At 38.6% G+C, this 8,706-nt stretch overlaps 1 pseudogene; it reads left to right on the top strand.

Annotated features, from left to right (window-relative positions):
- Positions 1–3,728: 3,728 nt before the first annotated feature.
- Positions 3,729–3,983, top strand: LOC143410318 (anaphase-promoting complex subunit 13 pseudogene; annotated as a pseudogene).
- Positions 3,984–8,706: the final 4,723 nt, after the last annotated feature.

Here is an 8,706-nt window from a genome sequence, read left to right as displayed (position 1 = left end):
CCACTGCCTCCCCACTCTACCGCTAGTCCCCAGCAACCCCTTAGCTTCTAGTCCTGTGATATGCTGAGTCTGCATTTTTAAACCAGTGCAGTCTGATTTCTTCTGGGCTGTGTAAAGTTGGAATGGAGTAATTATGTTTCCTTGGAAGGGCAAATGCCATAGAGATCTATGTTTTTTATGTTTTTTATTTTTACTTTTTGTTACTGGGCTTGAGCCCAGGGGCACATTACCACTGAGCTATATCCATGGTCTTTTCCTTTTTCATTTTGAGTCAGCCTCCTGCTTGTTTGCTGTGGCTGCCCTAAACTTAAACCCTTTGCCTCAAAGCAGTGTTATCGGGAAATAAGAAAATACTACTACTACTACTACTACTACTACTACTACTACTACTACTGACTACTACTACTACTAATGTCCAATGCCTGGAGAAAAGATAAATCTGCTTTGTAGCAGGGAACACATCCAGCAGGCAAAACCAAAAATGTCCAGCTCCCTGTCATTAGAGTTTGAGATTCTCCACACCAGTGCTGAACAAGACAGTATGTGGAGACATCATTTATAGTAATATCAACAAGCCAAGTAGAATAATAAAGCACTTAGAAACATACATACTTGCAGTAGATCGTAAACATAAGATAAAGGAAAAGATACGAAAGTCCAGCTCATCTTGCATTACCAACCCACCACTTGAGAGACAGCTCCAGGTTCAGAAACAGACCTGTGGCTCCCAGTAGGCACACAGCCTGGACCACCCACTGAGCACCCCTGTTGCACCTGCTCCCATCCCAGAACTGCCCTTTATTTCTCCTATTATTTTTTCTTTTTTTTTTTGTATTTTTATTGAAACTAGTTTATTTTAAAATGTAAGACTTTTAAAATGTTCAGCTAATTGGCTTTAAGTGCATTACACTGTCCTGTGTCTGGTACCCACACCTGCTCTCCCTCCTGCTTGTCTCCAGGGAACACTCTCCCTCTGATCTTTCTCTTCTGGCTTTCTCACGTCATTGTAGTTGGACGTTTGTGTTTGTCCACACAATATTGGCAGGGACTGTTAATTAATTTTCTTTGAATGGTAAATGCCATAGAGATCCAAGATTTTTAGTTTTTTTTTGTTTAATTAGTATTAGAAATTGAACCCAGGGGCACTTAGTGAGTGCCTCATCTCCAGTTTTTTTTCTTTATGAAATGGAGTCTCACTAAGTTCCTGAGGAGCTCCCTAGGTTGGGGAAACTGACCTCCAACTTTAAATCCTCCTTCCTCAGCCTCCTAAATCACTGGGATATCGTTATGTGCTACTCATCTAGCAGGTCTAAGTGTATATGTAAAAAGAAAGCTTCTTAGAAAATACTTTGATAACATTTAAGTTGAAAGTATTTTTTTTTCCGACTCAAGGGTCAGAAGTCATAAAGGAAATGACTGATCCTGATCGAAAAACAAAAAGAACATAGATACTTAGAAAGACAAATTACAACTAGCAAAGTGTTCCTTAAACAACCAGAGACATGAAAAATTGTGCTCTATATATGTAATAAGAATCTAATGCATTCTGCTGTGATACATAAATAAAACTTAAAATAAAATTGGACCCTCCCCCCAAAAAACCTAGACTGATATAAGATTAACATCCCAGGGACACATAAAACTTCATGAGAAAATCATTTTTCTAGGGGGACAAAGAACAAATTCCTGCAATTCAAAAAGGAATCACTGCACATAGTAACTGTGAACCTTTGAATGTTGACACACCATGGTCAACACACTTACTACTGAGAGGTTGTTTGTCCCCACTGAATGGGCAGGTTTTAAGGCTGGTGCTGAACAGCCCTGGTGAGAATACAGGAGACAGAGGCCTGGGCAGATCCCCTGGGAGATGTGGCCATGAATACTCCTCAGAATCATTTGGGAGCACCCTTCCAAGTCCTTAGCATGTGTCCCTTCCTTCATCCAGCATGTCCAAAGCTAGGTACTTATCCTGCCAGCACTGTTGGAAATAGCCAGAACTGGAGCCTTCAGTAACTTCCATGTAGAGGGGTTGGATGGCCACATCTGCTCCCACCCTCCAGGAAACGCTGTGGCTGCTCAAGTGGGTCTATCTGTGTCCACAAAGAGAGAAGTCAAGGAAGCTGTTACATGAACACATTAGTGTGTTCAGGGTGTCTCTACAGAGGATCTCATTTGATAAAGGACACATCAATGATATAAATCTGCAGTAAATGCAAGTGAGAACTGCTGTGGCTTTTCCCCACAGGATTTGGTGCAGGACTAATGATACCAGGAGACAGATTGAGTATTATGGCCTGGCCTCCCACAGCGATTGCTCAATGTGTGGGGTCCATCCCTGGAATAGCACAGAAGGGTGAATTCAGGTTCATAGAAAGGAATTATGGTGGGGCTGTGCTTAGCTTTCTCTTTCCTATCTGAGAAGGAGCATTCTTAATACAACTTGGATGAGCTTTGAATAGGCCAGACTGTAAAGTTACTGTAATATTAGCAAAACCTATAGGTACAGGGCAATATACCTCATTTCCACAGACAGAAAAATCCTTAATTCTGGTAGAATAAATTCAACAGAACATGATTAAATCATACACTAGGACCAAATGAGATTTATCCCAGTTGCAAAAATGTTTCAAAGCACAAAAATAATTCAATGTGGTCAACTGTACTGACAGAATGAAAGATAAAATCATATTATCCTGCCACTTTGCTGAATTCATTTATTAACTCTAGCAGTTTCTTTGTAGACCCTTTTGGGTCTGTTAAAAATATTATCATGTCATCCTGAGTGATGATTCATATTGGAGATGAACAAGACTGGCACAGAATTATATCATTTTCCTACTGTGTAATACTCTACTATCTGCAGATGATTGGTGGGGGTGGGTGAAGGCTTGGGCTTGCCTTCCACAGTTACAAGCCACCAGGCCTGTGACTTATCCCTAGGTTGAAGTCTTTACCTTCCAGAAAATGGGAAGAGAAATCTGGTAAACAGCTCCCCCATCAGAATCTAAACTCAGGCAGCAGAGTTTCTACTATTTTCTGCCTTATACCCAATGCCTAGAACAGCACCTAGCACTTGACAGAGTGCATTGAAGGGGGTGGGTTTTTTTTTTCCATAAATTACCCATCTATTGGTTAGAGCTTTCCAAAGTTACTCAAGCTAGGAATAGACAACACCACCAACTGGAAGAAAATGAAGGGGCTGGGGTTGTGGCTCAGCGGTAGAGCACTTGCTTAGCATGTCCGAGGCCCTGGGTTCGATACTCAGCACCACATTAAAATAAAGAAACTAAAAATAAATTAATTAATTAATTTTAAAAAATGTGTTGAAGATTTGCGGCTGTGGCTCAGTGGTAGAGTGCTCACCTAGCAGACATGAGGCAGTTTTTTGATACTCTGCACCATATAAAAAATAAATAAAGGTATTGTATTCACCTAAACTAATATATATATAAAGTGCATTGAATAAACCCTCATCTCACTGAGTTGCAATGACTGACATATGGAACTGAAGTAGTCTGTCAATAAAAAGGCATCAAAAACCAAAGGATTATTACTTTATTAGTGATAACAATCCTAAAACAAATAGTATACTTAATAAATATGTAATATGTGTCATTATTTTGACATGGAATTTAACCCTGACCAATAACATGAAAAACCATCATTATAATTCAAGTGAAAATGAATATCTGCTCTGGAAGTAGCGGGTGCTGTGGCGGCCTGCCTACGATATGACAAAATCAAAGCTACGGGAAAATGGACAGTGAGGATCAGAGAGATGGAAGGATCTTGGATTTGATTGACAATGCTTGAAGAGAGACAAGCTGCCTCATGAGGATGTTGCAATAGCACTGAATGAACTTCCTGAACCTGAACAAGACAATGGTGGCACCACAGAATCTGCAAAAGAACAAGAAATCAAGTGGACACACTTGGCCTTGCAGTACCTTCATGAGAACCTGCCCCCTGTTGGAAACTGATTCTTGGCTCCTTTCTCATGGATGGATTTTCAAAAATATAGAGATATAAAATGTTGAAAAAAAGAGAATATCCGTAAAACCCATCCCTTAACTAAAATTGTTAACCACTCATTCATCAATATTCCAGCACCATCCAACATCTCAGCAGGATGAAATTTTGGCTCCCTTCAAGGCTCTTCCTTATTATCCAAATTCTCACTGGACATTTTCTAGCCATACACTATACATCTGACACAATAACAGCTTTTTCCTCTGCAACTCACACCTGGAGAGGCTAATTCAATACATACATGCAAATGGCACATTCTTCATTTGCTTATTCCTTCCTGCAGGCCAAGACCTTTACTACGGATCATTCGCTTACCTTGAAACATGGACTACTGGAGTCCCTCTCCTGTTTGCAGTCACAGCTACAGTGTTCATTGCTACATTTTACGTTGCGTACAAACACCTTTCTGAGGTGCCACTGTCACTACAAACCTCCCATCTGCTATCCCCTATATTGGAACCAGCTTAGTCAAGTGAATCTGAGAGGGATTCTCAGTTGACAAAGCCACTCTACACGATTCTTACATTCCACTTTGTTTCACCATTTCTTATCAAAGTCCTAGCAAGAATCCACTTACTCTTTACTCCTTGAAGCAGGATCCAACAACCCATATGGACTCATCTCTGACTCCGATAAAGTCCCTTCCACCCATATTACACAATTACAGATGTCCCCGGCCTACTCACTCTAGGATTAGTCTTCACAGTCCTAGTCGTGTTCTCCCCAGACCTCCTAGGAGACCCTGACAATTATACCCCCGCTAATCCCCTAAATGCTCCTCCCCACGTTAAGCCACAGTGATGTTTCCTATTTGCCAATGCTATCCTCAGATCTATTCTAATAAACCAGGCAGAGTCCTCGCACTAGTATTCTCTGTCCTAATCCTCATACTATTTCTCATCCTCCGTGTATCTAAACAATGAAGCATAATATTCCGACCCTTAAACCAATGTTTCTTCTGAGTCCTAGTTGCCGACCTCTTTACTCTGACTTGAACTGGAGGCCAACCAGTAGAACATCCATTTATCATTCTAGGTCAGCTAGCATCTGTCTTCTATTTCACTCTTATTCTACTTATTTCCCCAACCATCAGTTTAATCAAAAACAAACTCCTTAAACGAAAAGTCCTAATAGTATAAATGTTACTTTGGTCTGGTTTATGAAGCCTTAAATCTTCTTAGAGAAATATTCAGGGAAGAAATTATAAATTCCACCTTCAACTCCCAAAGCTGGTGTTACTAATTTAAACTACCCCTTACATTAATACTTGACCACTTCCTCTAAATTTGATTCCTATGGGACTACTCTCCACTCAGCTATAAATCTAATAACTCCTATGTATACTGTGCATTAACGCTCCATCTCATTAATAATGTACAACCCATAAATAATCCTCAACAGTACACAGTACATTATATGTTTAGTCAACATTATTCCCTAACCCATGCGTGTAAGCAAGTACAAACAATACTCATGTACTATATAAAACATAACATCTAAGCTCCAAAATGACCAACCTTTCAAGATCATGAATATACCCACCCTACAGCAATTCTAGTACTGCAAGACACATTAAATTCACTAGTGATATATGCCCTATTCTGTCATCAACCTTCCTTGTCCTAATGACTATCCCCTTCCAATGATGGTCTCTTAATCTACCATCCTCCATGAAATCATCAGCCTGCCCAATTCACATCTCTCTTCTTGCTCTGATCCCATAAAACTTGGGGGTAGGTAACATGGAACTGTATCTGGCATCTGGCTCTACCTCAGGGCCATAACTTGTAAACTCACCTACTCATTCCCCTTAAATAAGACATCACATTGGATTAATGCCATTTGAGCCCATGACCCAACATAACTGCACTGTCATGATTTCAGTGGTTTTATTTTAGGAGTATGCTTTCACTCCCCACTAGTGGTCAGAGGCCCCAACACAGTCAATTGAATTGTAGCTGCACTTCTAAGTCAGTATTTCCATCTAGCATATTAACTATAAGGTGTTAATATATTCATGCTTGATGGACAAAAAAATCTTTCAATACACAAATTGACAAAGAGTTCCCAGCATCACATCAACTTTTACATAAATTAAAATCCAACCCACCTTTACCTTTAACCCTAAATTACACAGTTCTTACATGGCCTAAACATTATTAACTTTTATCTCAGTATGTCCACATAATCAACTTTAAACCACTACCAATTTCACATTAACAAACTATAAACAACAATTTAACTAAAACCAAAACCCTACTACATTATATTGGTTAATACTATGATAGTTACATAACAATTTAACACACCCTATATAAGAAATGCCCAAACAAGCCCATGATATTTAATGTAGCTTAAATAAAGCAAAGCACTGAAAAATGCTCAGATGAGTGTGTGTGTGTGTGTGTGTGTGTGTGTGTGTGTGTAAACACAGAGGTTTGGTCCTAGCCTTTTTATTGGCTTATGGTAAACTTACACATGCAAGTGTCCTCACCCCAGTGAGAATTCCTCTATATCAAAATACAATCAAAAGATGCAGGTATCAGGTTCACTATAAGTAATGTAGCTCATAAAGCCTTACTCAACCACACCCCCACAGGACACAGCAGTAATTAAAATTAAGCACGTAAACAAATGTTTGACTCAGCTATACTATAAGAGGGTGGGTAAATTTTGTGACAGCCACAACAGTCATATGATTACCTTAGTAAATATAATATGGCATAAAGCATGATTAAGAAAACAACTAAAAAAGATTGACCCTTTACTAAGTTGTAGAAAGCCCTAGTGATAATAAAAATAGTATACAAAAATAGTCTTAAAACATATGAATTCACAATACCTAGGGCCCAAACTGGGATTCGATGTCCCACTATGCTTAACCCTAAACATAAGTAATCAACAAACGAGATTATTCACCAGGGTACTACCAGCAACAGCTTAAAACTCAAAGGACTTGGCAGTGCTTTATATCCTTCAAGAGGAGCCTGTCCTAGGTCGATACCCTGATATACCTTACCTCCTTCCGCAGTATCACCCTATGTGCCACCTTCTCCAGCAAAACCTAACAAGGCCTCATAGTGAGCACAAGAATGTCATAAAAATGTTAGGTCAAGGTGTAGCCTATATAGTGGAAATTAGGCGCTACATATTCCATCTTCTAGAACAATACTTACAATAGCTTTTATGAAACCTCAAAGTTCAAGAGGGATTTAGTAGTAAGCTAAGAACGGAGAGCTTAGCTGAACTGGGCAATAAAACACACACAGTGACACCACCCAACACTGCCCGACACCCTCTTCAAGTACTATTAACTGTAACATGATATCTGATTTTACTCCACTAATAAAATGAGAAGAGATAAGTCATAAAAATGTAAGCATACTGGAAAGTGTGTTTCAAATAACCAAAATATAGCTTAACAATCTAAAGCACCCAACTTACACCCAAAAGATTCCACTTAACTGTGGACATTTTGAATAATGCTAGCCCCTGAGCCTAAAATCTTAACATCAATGTATCAGTAGAATAGAACATTTATCTAATAAACGTATAGGGATATAAATTGTTAATTGGAGCTATAGAGAGAGTACCATGCAGGAAAGAAGAAAGTATAACAAAAATATAAAAAAGCAAAAGCTAAAACTTTCACATTTAACTAGAACTAACTTTACAAAAAGAATTTAAGCCAAGACCCTGAAACCAGACCAGCTACTTATGAGCAAGTAATTAGAGCCAATGATCCTATGTAGCAAACTAGTGAAACAACTTATAAGTAGAAGTGATAAGCCTACCAAGCCTGGTGATGGATGGTTGTCCAGATTAGAATATTAGTTCAGGGGCAGGGGTTGTGGCTCAGTGGTAGAGCACTCACCTCGCATGTGAGAGACCCTGGGTTCGATCCTCAGTACCATATAAAAATAAATAAACAAAATAAAGATATTGTGTCCATGTATAATTAAAAAAAATTTAAAAAAAGAATACTAGTTCAACTTTAAATTTACCCAGAGAATTAGTAATCTCAATGTAAATTTAACTGATGATCTAAGGAGGGACAGCTCTTAAGAAGAAGGAAATAACCTTAATTAGGGAGTAAAACTTTAAACTACCATAGTTAGCCTAAAAGCAGCCAGCGATTAAAAAGTATTTATTTAAGCTTAACTCAAATTCAACTCAAGCATAATACCAATACTTGAAATGACCTCCTAACCCTAAATTGGACTGTTCTATTTATACATAGAAGAAATAATGTTAACATAAGTAACAAAAAACAACTTCTCCCTGTGGAAGTTTATATCAGACCAAATAATTCACTGATATTAACAACTATATAATACAAACAATTCAACCATTATTGACAATATTGTCAACCCAATACTGGCATGCACTTAAGAAAAAGATTTTAAAAAGTAAAAGGAGGGCTGGGGTGTGACTCAGTGGTAGAGCACTTTCCTGGCAGGTTTGAGGCCCTGGGTTCGATTCTCAGCACCACAAATAAATAAATAAACTAAAAGTCCATTGACAGCTATATATATATGAATGAATGAAACAAAAGTAAAAGAAATCAGCAAACACTAACCCCGACTGTTCACTAAAGACATTACTTCTAGCATGAACACTGTTAGAGGCACTGCCTGCCCAGTAACATATATTTAACGGTGGAAGTATCCTGAC

Source organism: Callospermophilus lateralis, chromosome 11, assembly GCF_048772815.1.
Source record: "Callospermophilus lateralis isolate mCalLat2 chromosome 11, mCalLat2.hap1, whole genome shotgun sequence".
Lineage (NCBI taxonomy): Eukaryota > Metazoa > Chordata > Mammalia > Rodentia > Sciuridae > Callospermophilus > Callospermophilus lateralis.
This window is presented reverse-complemented; position numbering and strand designations above follow the sequence as displayed.